General features: G+C 39.6%; 1 long non-coding RNA gene across 6 annotated transcripts in view; it reads left to right on the forward strand.

The window, feature by feature from the left end:
• Positions 1–12,725, forward strand: part of LOC132656862 (uncharacterized) — a 185,240-nt gene that overhangs the window by 96,489 nt on the left and 76,026 nt on the right. For 5 of the 6 annotated variants that reach the window (XR_009594636.1, XR_009594634.1, XR_009594638.1 and 2 more), the window contains 2 exons: positions 975–1,077; positions 1,906–2,271. This is a non-coding gene — a long non-coding RNA (uncharacterized LOC132656862). The remainder of the gene's footprint in view (positions 1–974; positions 1,078–1,905; positions 2,272–12,725) is intronic. The other variant, XR_009594639.1, reaches the window with a different exon arrangement.

A 12,725-nucleotide genomic window follows, 5' to 3' on the forward strand; every position in this document is an offset into this window, starting at 1 on the left:
AGATTTGTCATGACTTCATTTGCTGACTACTCTGGTGAAGCCCATCCAGAGATGACAGGCTCATGTAGAGTGTCACACACATCAGTTTTAAGTGGCCAAACACAGCAGTGAAGGAAGCTAACCTACCATCCTTCAAACTTAACCAGCTGACATCTGCCGAATAACATACCATTTAATCCAGTTAAATACAGCGCGACTGCGTTCTTCTCTTCTATTGTTTTAAAAATGGAAATAATATAGGGATTGAGTGATTGGTCTCCAATGAAATAAATGGAGAAACCAGAGCAACCACAACTTGTATCACAGCGTAACAATTTAAATTGTTAATATACCTTGGCTATGTTTCTTTTTCTTTTCTCATTTATTTATTTTATTCACTTTACATTCTTGTATCCCATTCACAAATCCTCCCTTCCATTTCCCTTTTAAGTGTGCTAAGAATAGGATTTGGTCAAGAAGATTTCATTAGGAAAATAGCTTCTGAGATTCAGATAGTCAATATTTCCAGATGGTGAAAAAAACAAGAGAATATTTATGTTATTGCATTATTGTGTGCAGAATTACAAAAACAAATTGCAAACTAATGTTTTCTACAAGAATAAATTGGAAAAGCTATATATGAACATTTATTACTTATAGTTAATTTGATCATTAAAACCTTCAGAGTCAGAATGAAGGATGGTAAATTGTATGCCTGTGTGAAATTGTCAATAAATGAGATACTTATTAAAAAGTGTACACCCAGAGTTATGCAGTAATTTGCATAAGAAGCAATAGCCAAAACTTCTCTTTTCATAAACTTCACTGTGTGCCATGAACAAGTCTATGTGCTTTACAAGTATGTATTTCTTGGGGCTTTATAGTTATCATTATCTTTTATATAGAAGGTAAAATGTAGAAAGACTAAGTGTTGTACCCAACAAGTCCCAAATATAATCTGTTGGCCTTGATCTTAACATCAGTGTCCTTTACAGATGCCACGGAGTCTGGTCTTTTCCTGAAGTTATTGCTGTTCAGACACCCAGGATTAAAAGCCCACAGCATCTATCTGGTTTCCAGTTTCTGCTCAGCTATCTGGTGAGTGCTGCTTCTCCATGTCAAGATAGCAAATGCCATGATGCTAAGACACCCAGTCAAGGCCTTTGTAAGCCTGAACATTCCAGAAAAGTACTCATACAAAAATTTAGTCTTGAAGGATCATTTTGAGAATTTTTAAATGAACGAACCTCCAGTCTGACTTGACTTTATTTAATTATTTTAATCAAATCTCAACTCAGATTCCTTATTCCCTTTTCTGAAATTTTGATTGAATTAGGATAAATTTACATTCTGTAGGCTATTCTAAGTGTCTCAAACATCTGCATTTTTTCACTCACATGTTCAGAGAGCAGAGTGGCCACATTAACTAACAGCTGCCCCACAGCCCTCTTCCCGTTGCTCTGACTTTGTCCTTGATGCTTTAGAGATATTGATGTCATTCTCATCTTTATCATTTGACCACCACAGCTTTCCTTATTTTCTTAGATGCCAAACCTTAAGGTCCATATTTCTAAAACTTTTATCTATTGAAAGCTTGGTGTTTTATTTATTTTATATTTTAATAATTAAATATATATTATAAATTTAAAGGATGACTATCACACTCAGATTTTAAAACTAAACACACAATTATTTTATCTTATAAACACAAACATATTTTCACTAAGCATAGCTACTTGTAAATTATTTTCAAATATAAAACCAACAAAATAAAAAACTAATAATCATCTAACTTTACTTATTGTGTTCAAATATTTTCACTTAAATTCACACTCATATTTACATTGCTGTTTCACTATATTTTTTATTATCTCATATGTAATTACATATAATTTGCATAACTAATATATAATTTTCCACATTTAGTTTCTAGATAGTTCTGGTGCTGGTCCAACTGGATGTCTACATGCAGAAAAATGAAAATAGATCCATATTCATCATCCTGCACAAAACTAAAGTCCAGGTGGATCAAAGACCTCAACATAAAACCAGATACTCTAAATCGGTTAGAAAAAAAGTGGGGAAGACCCTAGAACTCATTGGTACAGGAGACAACTTCCTGAGCAGAACACCAACAGCACAGGCTCTAAGAGCAACAATCAATAAATGGGACCTCATGAAACTGAAAAGCTTCTGTAAAGCAGAGGACACTGTTATCATAACAAAATAACAGCCTACATACTGGGAAAGGATCTTCACCAACCCTATATCTGATAGAGGACTAATACTCAGGTATTCTTCATTAAGAATAGATTTTTAAAGGTACACATTGTATAAAACCGAAACCTCAACTTGGGAAGTTACAGCACCTTATTTGTGTATTGGCCACCGAATGTCATTGGAAAGCCACTACATTCCCTCTGATTCTCCTCTATTATAGAATCTCAACAGTGGTTTGGTGGTTATTGTCATCTACTGGTGTGTTGGGAGACAGAGAGCAACGGGCAGTGGTGCCCCCTGCAACCCACAAGCCCAGAGCTTGAGTCTGGCGAGCCTCTGGGCAGCCAACAGAGGGCAGCCTCAAGCACTCATTGAACCTGTGCCCAGATGCCCTGCCCTGTATTTCCAATGACACAATGAGAAGTAAATGTGAGATGAGAGGTGGGAAAGGTAGAGGAATAGAGAGTGAGTGAGGTGATTGGCATGAGAAAGGCCTGCAGTGGTGGGGGCTGCAGAGCCTACAGTTGCAGAGGAGGGCTTAAGGCTGATGTGCAGCAGTGCAGCAGCCTGGAGCTTCTGCTCAGGTACAGCCCCTGAACATGCTTGCCAGCTGCGAGATCGCCTGGTTCCGAGCAATGATGTGATGTCCAAGATGAAGAATGGTTTGTTTTCTGGACTTGACCACCTTATAAGACTTCCATGGTCCCTGCTGGCCCTGGGGGTGCTTTGGTATCCATAATCTGCTGCCCAGGCCATGTTGAAGCCAGATGTTCTGGTGGTCATCCCTAGTCTTATAGCAGCTGGGAGCCATGTTGATGGCTCTGGCTTGAGTTTCTTCCAAAGGCCATATGCATGTCTTTGGTCTGTGCTGCCACCTGAGGCCATCCTGACATCTGTAGGCCATGCTTTTGCCAGGGGCCATATTGATCTGAGTGATGTGCTCTGCCATCTGAGGCCTTGGTGCTGTCCAGGTTTGTGTCTGGGTTTGTGTTCCTACTGCAACCAAAGTCTGGATTGATGTCTGTGACCCCTATTACCATTGAAGGTCATGCAGAAGTCTGTGGGCTGTGCTGCTGCTTGAAGTGGTGTTGATGTTCACGAGCCAGGCTGACACTGGTCAGGGGAGAAGCACACTGATGTGGGTGCTTTGCTCTGCCTCCTGACACATTGGTGACATTTCCAGCTGGTGCTGTGATGGTGTCAATGGCACATGCACCAGCAGAAGGCCTGTTGATGTCCTTGGCATGTACTGCCACCAGAGAAGATAGAGATCATGTAGATGTTCTTGGTCCCAAAATATCAGCAAGACCCACGTGTCAGTTCATGATCCATGCTCCCTCACACTGACTTTAAAGGGCAAGAAAGCTGCTTTTGCCATGCTATTGATGACTGCAGGCTCATGGTTGAGAAAGAGGAACACAGAATGCTCTTGTGATAACCCCTAACCTTCACCCCAAAAAGAAACAGCCTAGACAGAAAACGTTTAAGAGAATTCTTTAAAAAGTGTTATAAGATTGCTGAAGTGTAGCTTTGCACAACTGATGGCTTCTGGTGGGAGTCCAGGAAGACACGCCCCTGGGAGTTTGACCATACGGGAAACATAAACTGGACTTCAAAAGGGATGAGGAGTGGACCTGGGGGGACTTGGAAGTAAGGGACATACACACACATACACACACACACACACACACACACACACACACACACACACAGTACTCAACAAACTCATTGACTAGAAACCCTCAGCCATAACCTTGCGCAACAGAACTGCACTGCTCCAGTGACAATGTATGATTTACTCACCTTGTTCATCCAGCTGTGAAGTTTGCAGACCTCTTCTGGGTTGAAATTTCCTGTGGCTGATGTATTGGTTTTTGTAACAACCGCTCCTCATAGCTGCGCATGCTGCAAAGTGGAGAGTGTCCCAGCTACATGCTAATCTGTGAATTAAGTGTGGTTTTCCTAACGTAACAGTATGTGTGACTGAGAGGCACCGCCTGCTTCCACATGTGTGGCTGTCTTAGGTTGGGTTTCCATGGGTGTGAAGAGACAGCATGACAGAGGCCACCCTTATGAAGCACAACATTTAATTGGGGCTGGCATACAGGATCAGAGGTTTAGTTCATTACCGGCATGTCAGGAAACATGGTGGCCTCCAGGCAGACAATCCCCTGACCAAGTCATCATACGTGAAGCTGGGGGGATGGGGATGGGCGTGAAGCAGCACCCTTTGTTTTCTGCCTGGTGAAAGCTGGTGCAGAGATGCTTCCTGTGTAGAGGAGATGAAGCCTCAGTGACTTAGAGAGGACTGGGGGATGGGACGCAGCTGAGTTCTCAGCATTGAATGCATGGGAGCACTCAACTACTTGGAGACCTTAGGATTCCTTAGGAAGAAAACAGGAATTTTGAAGGACAGGCCCCAAAGATTAATCTATGAGAAAAACAATAGAATTGAAAAACCATTAAATAGAGAGACGGAAGTCATTGGACAGACAGGCGAGCCTTCACACTTCTTTAGCAGGGCTTCTCATTGTATCTTCCCATGCAGCGTGTTGCCGCGTCCAGGCAGTTAACAGAGGAACAGTGTGGGCTGTCACCATTCTCACACCTGTCCTGTGTGGCCCAGCCACAGCTGGCTGACCACACTGGACTCCTCACAGTTCTCATCCACACCAGCCTTCTAGGGCTGAATCTTGACATCGCTTGAGCTCATTGCTTCTACCCATTCAAGAATGTTCAATATTCAGTTTGTTTCCCAATTCTTAAAGCTTTCCTAATTATTCCAGACTGAATTAGTCAAATCTTTGTTTAAACATTTAAAAATTGGATTTATTTAGTTAATTTACATATCTATAGAAATTACGGGTCATCTATATCTATTTACTGTTACTATATTTTATCTGTTATATATTATCTGGTATCTATCTGTCATTTGTCAATCTACATCATAATCTATTCTCTATCATCAATATATTTATGTCTATAGTATATTTTAATAATTACTTATAAGTCTCTTTGCCATGTATCACCAATCTTTTATCCATCTATCATTAACTTATCATCTGTCATTTACCTATCAGATATCATGCATCAACACTTATTTACCATCTATCTATCTATCTATCTATCTATCTATCTATCTATCTATCTATCTCTACTATCCTCTCTCTGTCAGTCTTCTATCATCCATTTATCTTTTATCATCTATATGTTTATTATCTATTATCTATCTACCATACTCATATGATGGCCATGAAAATAAACTGATTTTTGTGTCCACGGTAAATCTGTTCATATTAATATTAATACCGAATGGACATAGTCATACGTTACTTAGAGGATGTACAGAAATGTCTGAAGGATATCATTTATTTATGGACCCTAACCCCAAACATATGACTTGAATAAGCTATTTCCCTAAAACTAAAAATCATATTTATATTAAATTTACTGATGCACTGGAATAAAATGCATTGCTTGGCATCTAAAATCATCATTTTAATGGGGCTGCTTGGATGCATCTAAAGAGATGAAGACCAAGGCCAAATCAGTATTGCTCAATACACCTTCTATTTTATGGTATTTTGATGCACTTTAAAATGAAGTAAGTTTGAAGAGTTCTCTTGTATTTCTGATTGCAAGGATGGATAGTCATAGCCAGCTCTTAACAGAATTATGGCGGTGAAATAATCGAGCAATTATATACTGCTTGCGTGTATGTATTTCCATGTTCTTCACAAGGGTTGCCTCTGAAAAATAGGCAGTTAATGAAATTCTTAGCTCAGGCTACAATGACTTCTTTGACAGAGTGAAGCTGTTAGGGAGATGTAAGCATAGCCATTATAAGCCGCTCATGATTAATAATGGTGTCTGATGAATACATAGTAGCTCTTTGCTGTGCTGATGGTGGGTGATTGCACACGGGGGCTGTTGTCGAATGCTTCCATATAAATTAGATGAATGGATTCCTTGTTAAGAATTTTAAAAGGCAAATGATATTGACTCCATATATATGGCTAGAGGCCAAAAACTATTTTAGTTATTTAATCCACTGCTAACGGGATATTCTAAGAACAGTGCATTTCTAGATGAACACATGAATTTTGGTCCAAGTTTTATTTATTTTTTCTTTCTAGGCATCAAACACACATTTTGTCCTGGTAGATCTCTTTCATAAACAACACAAACTACAACGGTATCTGGAAATATACTTAAAAGGTCTGTCACATGACACATGAGCCTACAAAATGTCCTTCTATTTTCACTTCTTTAATCCAGCTTTTTTTTTAAGTTAGCAAAAAAAAGAATAGTGGCTTCATTGTTTCTTTATATTCTGCTCTAACTCACTTGTCTCTGCTTTCTCCATACCCTAATCTTGTCTTCCATTACTGTCCTGCCTGCCCCTATAGCTCCTGTCTGCTTTCATTTCATTTAGCACCATCCATCTTTCCCCTTGTCTTACTTACTTCCGGGTGCTGTGATAAAACACCATGACCAAATGAAAGCTTTATTTTATGTTATGGTATCAGAGGGATGCATCCATCAATGGAAGGCAGAAGGATCAGGTGATCAAAACATAGACCAGGATGTGAGTGAGGCACAAACCCTCACAGTCCACCCCAATGATGCACCTTCTGCCTCCCACCCCAAAGACGAACTTCCATGCCAACCTCCACTTCCTAAGGATCTCATAATCTCCTCCAAGAGCAACAGTAACCGAAAGCCAAGTGTTCAAATTCCTGAGCCCATGAGGAGAATTTCTCATAAAAACCACCTCATCCCCTGCCCTTAAGTAAAATCTTTTCTTTACTCTGGTAGTCCTGAGACCATATGTTCTGACACATAAACATGCAGTTCATGAGCTTATTTATGTAAGCAAAAACATGTGTGGTTGTCTTTCTGAATCCAGCTCAATTCCCTTAACATAATGATCCTGTTTTTCAGATATTGCTGTAAATTTAGTGATTCCATTTTTTATAGATGTATACAATTCCATTTTGTATACATCACAGTTTCTATATACACTGATAGATACCAGACTTTTGTTGAACTATTTATTAAATTTAATAGGGCTTTTCTATTACCTGGTTAGTTACTTGGGAGAGAGACTTGTTGATTTAAAAAAGCCATAAGCACAGTGAATGGGCAGGTATGATTTAAAATAACTTTCTAAGCTAGTCTGGCCACCTCACAGCTCTATTCCCCAAGCTACTTGCCAATATTGGTCCTGCCTGTGTTGGATCTGCTTCACCAGCCATTGTCTTCTCTCCCCATCTTCTTTTTTCCCCTTCTTCTCCTCCCACCTGGTGGTCCCTCTGAGATTCCAAGGCTGGGGACCAAAGCTCTGCCTCCTTCTCTACTGCTTAATTACACACTTTCCAACATTTTAAAATAACCAGTCAGAGATAATTGGGGAGCAAAGTTTATATAGCATCACTTAGTGTACGTGGAAATGCACTTGTCCAGACTACAACTAGATCTCAGATACTAGAATTTAGTATCTGAATGGACAAACCTCCATTTCCTACTTTTTTTTCTCAATGAAAAGGCTCCTTTCTCTTAGAAAATAAACTACATATAGTAAGAACAATTATGAAAACTATCATATAATAATTATATTGACAATGTTCAGTCCATTTGTATTTGGCAACTTAGGAGAACATACTCTACTATCTATCCTATCTTGATGAGTTTCAGAGTTCTGTACCTAAATCATCTTCTATTGCAGTTTGTATTTAACAACCCTTTTTTAAAAACTTTTTAAAAATCCTAAACAGCTTAAGTGTAATTGTGAGACTATAACTCTCTAGTCTTCAACCCCATCAAAGACCTGAGTTTGTAGGAAGTACAGAGAAAGTAGCTTCCAAAAATATGGAAATGACAGAGGCAGCTGGCTACCTGGAAAATCACCCAAGTTTCCCACCAATTGTTGGAGAATCATCTTCAGTCTTTTGGCAGATAACTGACAGACTTTTTTTTTTTTTTTTTGTGAAGCAGTAAATATGAATGACTGCCTACCTTGTCCTTGCAAAGCCTGGTGGTTGATTTTCCTGCACCTAGTTAGTGCATTTTGGACATCATACTGTCAGCAGTTGAAGGAAGGGCTGAAATTATGTGGTAGTTTTGCTTGTAGCATTTCAAGAAGCCTCCAAACTGGTGTTCAACAGTGGCTACACAGTTAACACTTTCAATAGCAATGAGCAAGATCCTTCTGCCCAATTCTTCATCAGCATTTGTTGTCCTTTGCCTTCTTGATTTGAGTCTAACTGAAGTGAGACAGATATTCAAGGCTGTCAATGTACAATGGGAACAATGATAGCAGTTGAACAATATTCAACAGTACAGTGGGAAACAATGACAGCCCCATCCACAACCTGGAAGGACTTGGTATCCACAAGTAGAACGAAACTAGATTTTCATCTCTAACCCAACTCAAAAATAAATTCAGAATGCTCAAAGACAAAGTGTCAGTCCTGAAGTTTTGAAACATTCAAGATACAAGCACAGGTAATAGTGTTCTCAAAGCACAGGAAATAAGCTCAAGAATCAACAAATGGCATAACATGAAATAAAAAGGCCTCAGCACAAACAAGGAAACTGTGACCAGAGTGAAAAAACAGCCCGCAGAATGGAAGGAAAGTCATTACAGCCACCCACTTGGCAGCATGTTGGAATCTGGAATCCACACAGAACTTCAAAAAAGAAAAGCCACTGATCCCAACTGCTTCGACACATTCAAACAGCCACGTTCAAAAGAAGAAACACTAAATTATATTCATAACACCAATAAATATTTACAAAGAGTATTCAACCTCCTTAGCTGATAACCTCAGGAGATGCAAATTAAATATGGACTTTTCATTTTTAATGTGGTGACTCACTCTCCATCTGTGAAATCTCCTCGGACAGATCAGATATGTGGCACATCCTGCTGTTTCCCAATAAACAAATCAAGAGGGATACTTGCCCCCGGCCTTCAGAGACCCAGAGAAACTCCACAGACATTTCTTCATAAAGAAACAATTAAAACCCTTCACGAGCGGGGTTGACATGAAGGAGTTGCTCTGATAACGCGTCGCTGTAAACATGAGCGTCTTGTGTGCTGTTCTGATGATGCTCTGTCTGTGGGAATAGCAGTGAGCATTAAGCCACTCTGAAATGTCTTAGTAGGGACAAATCAACATCCAGGAATAGAACCTGTTCCTGCACTGCAGGCTGCAGTGGCCCACACTGAACAGAGCTTAAACCTGTAACCCGCAAGCTTTCCTACCTGCTCAAGCGGTCCTCCTACTCACACCCTGGCCCTTACTGGCTGAAGACAGGTTTGAATACCAGTTCTCTGAGGCTGGTGAGACTGAGCCACGTACAGCCTATGGACACCTGCAGCAGGGGCTATGCTGGTGCTATGGCACCTCACAGGCTCTCTTTCCTTTCCCAGGCTTCAGGTCCTGTCCTGAATCCACCTCCTAGGCCCTCTTCTGGAAAGCCAGTGTTGCCATGCTTCTGTCCTACTTCAGCAGCCTCTGTGGGTTTGCATTCTACAAAAAAGTCTCCTGTACATTTGTGAAATTCAAATTCTGTCAAATAACCTGATATAAAAACAGGAAAACTAACATATTTTTTAGGTGGCTTCTGAAAATTCATTTTTTTTTCTTGTAGTGCTGTTCTCAGTAGGTGAGAAGGATGATTTCCATGGTATTGTGTGATCATCAGTTTTTCTAGTTAAACATCTGTGCTTAGGGAAAAAATATATTAAATCTTCCTTTATAAAAGAATGTTTTATTTGCCTGATTTATTTGTCCTCTCAGAGGCTTACTGCTTCCACCTGCTAACCTAGTCCTGGAAGCTACCATCCCCCATACAGTCTAATCTAGGCCTAGAATGTTTTTAGCTTCTGAGACTTAACTGCTGAGTAAGCTCACCCTTTCTTTTTCTTAGTGAACTCTGGCTGGCTGGTTCAACTCAGCTGCCCTGGCTAGAACTCCTCTCCAAGTTGAATGACTCAAACTGGCTTTTCTCATCTTGTGACTGAATTGCTCTGCTTGGCCTCCAACAGACTCCAGCAATCTGTTAAAATATTCTGGATAATTTTCATTCTCTGGCTCATACTGTCTTTACCTGTTTCTAGTTTGTTCTCTCTGCAACCTGTCTCTGTAAAACTGTCCAGGTAAAAACTACCTCTGAATTCCATGAACGTAACTATACGAACTGAATTCCATGAACTGAACTGCCACCAGCTGAACTCAGCTGCTCTGCACTGCCTCTCAACTGGCTTCCAACTCACTGACCTCAGCTCAACTCTTCTGTACTGAACTCTATTGTACTCTTCGGTATTGTCTTCTCTACTGTACGCTACTCTCCTGTCTCAACTGTACTGCTTGTAACTGGCTTCTCTTTCCTGTCTGCTCTTGTGAGAGTTGGCTGTTTCCTATCTCTGACTCATTCTGTCAAATCTTTCTGTGATTCCTCACTTTGTCTGCCCCTCAATTAGGTGTTATTTTCAAACATGGGCTTTTACTTCTACAAACTAAATTTTTCTTCATTGGGATTAATGATGTGTACTAAGGGCACGTCTGTATTCCCGCCAAATGGATTTAAAGTGTGTGGTGTTTCTGCATTCCAGCAGGTTCACACAGACCTCTAAGGTCTTTTGGTGTGATTCCTTGTCAGAGCAGCCATGTCGGTGGATTAAAATTCCTCTACATTGCTTCAATTTATTATGTAAAAAAGTCTCCAGACTTTATTTTGAGATTAAGATGAAATGAACAAAACAGAAGAGATTCAGAAGTGAAAAGCCTCCTGGGTAAGGGTGCATCCAGCCAATCAAAAGCAAGCATGCAAACTGATTTTACATTGTTTTTCTTTAAAATACGAAAGGCTTGACAATAAAAGAATAAATCAAGGAAGAAGTTAAGTATCACCATTACACAGGTACGATGCAGTGGTTTTATTGTGTTTACCACCAAACAGCACATCCATCTACAGCTTAATATTATCCTTGCCAAATTGTGTGGAACCTAATTGCAGCCGTAGGAAGGCCTCCTGTCTCTTTTTGTGGCACTAATGAATAATACTTAGATGGTTGAGCAGCTACCATCATTTGGCTGTTTTTAATTTCTTAGCCTACTTTTCCTCCAGTATTGCAGTTAGAACATTCAGTGTCTAATCGGGTCTTTATGACCCAGCCCACCTTTGCATTGTGCGTGCTCTGGATGGAAAGTGCAAATTATATTGTCTGAGCAGATGCTCTGAAATGGGGGTGAAGAGCTGGGTTATACCCTTGTCTCCTCTTTCCTCCATGTTTGCCTGTTTAAATGGGCTCTTCAAGACCTTTAATGGAAGGTGTGAATACCCTATGGCTCTAAGGACAGGCAAACTTAGGTTTTAATTGTTCTTCTACTGTCACAGTTAAATACACTATATAGTCATTTTACCAAAGCTACTGATCCCCAAAAGGGTCTGACTAACACATGGATGCTGGTTTATATTTGCCTGAGACTGACATTCAAGCTGGACCTGGCAGGGAAGCTAGAGACAAAACCTCTGTACCACACAAATAAATCTAGAGAGTTCCTGAAACCTGGCGAAGAAAGAGTGAGCATTTAAATAGTTGTCTAGACAAATAGAAGCCAGTGGTAATAAATCTATAATGAACAGCTTTTAAGAATTACAACTGTGTTTTGCATAATAGATAAGTGCAAAAGCCTGTTTTCTTAAATTGACAAGGAAGAATTCTGATAAGCCACATTACAAAAAATGGCTACTGAGAATGGAACCAGCAAGAAAAGCTCACCAAGTGTATTGCATTCTATACCAGAAATGTAATGAATTAGGTAGTTGCTTTCTCACTGAAATGTGTTCTTACTCAAAAGCAAAAGGGAAATAAATTTCTATTTAATTAATGGTATACTTTTTAAACTAATGTGCCCACTAATAAAGTAGCTTTTGATTTAAAGCATTTTATTTCCTGTTATCATCTAGTCCTTCTGAATATAGAAATCAAAATTTGTTCTGCAATATCACTGGAGGGGAAAAGGCATATTTTAATAGTCCATACATGATTTGCTCATGTACTCTGTATGTTATACTTTAAAGTAAGGTTAAAAAAAACATTATGAAATCTCCCTTCCAGAACTCTGATGTAATATGAAAGTCTACATTTGCTATTTTATCTGCCTGAGTAATATATTCTACTTCCAGTTCATTAAAATTACAACAAATACTAAAACTAGCACTGCTGGAGCAAGATGATTAGGAAGAGACATTCACACATTGATCACTGGCATGAAGGCTCACAGTCAAGACCATCTACAAAAGGAGCTGACCTTCAATAGTCTTCAGTTTTGATGAAACTATTTCTTTAGATTTTATTTATTTTCTGTGTTAGTATGTGTGGTGCACATAAGAGGTAATCATATCACATGAAGCTGGAGTTACAGGTGGTTGGAGCCATCTCAAGTAGATACTGAGAACAGAACTTGGGTTCTCTGGAAAGGCAGGGAGTGCCCTTAGCCAATAAGGCATCC

This window comes from Meriones unguiculatus, chromosome 10 (assembly GCF_030254825.1).
Source record: "Meriones unguiculatus strain TT.TT164.6M chromosome 10, Bangor_MerUng_6.1, whole genome shotgun sequence".
In the NCBI taxonomy this organism is placed as follows: domain Eukaryota; kingdom Metazoa; phylum Chordata; class Mammalia; order Rodentia; family Muridae; genus Meriones; species Meriones unguiculatus.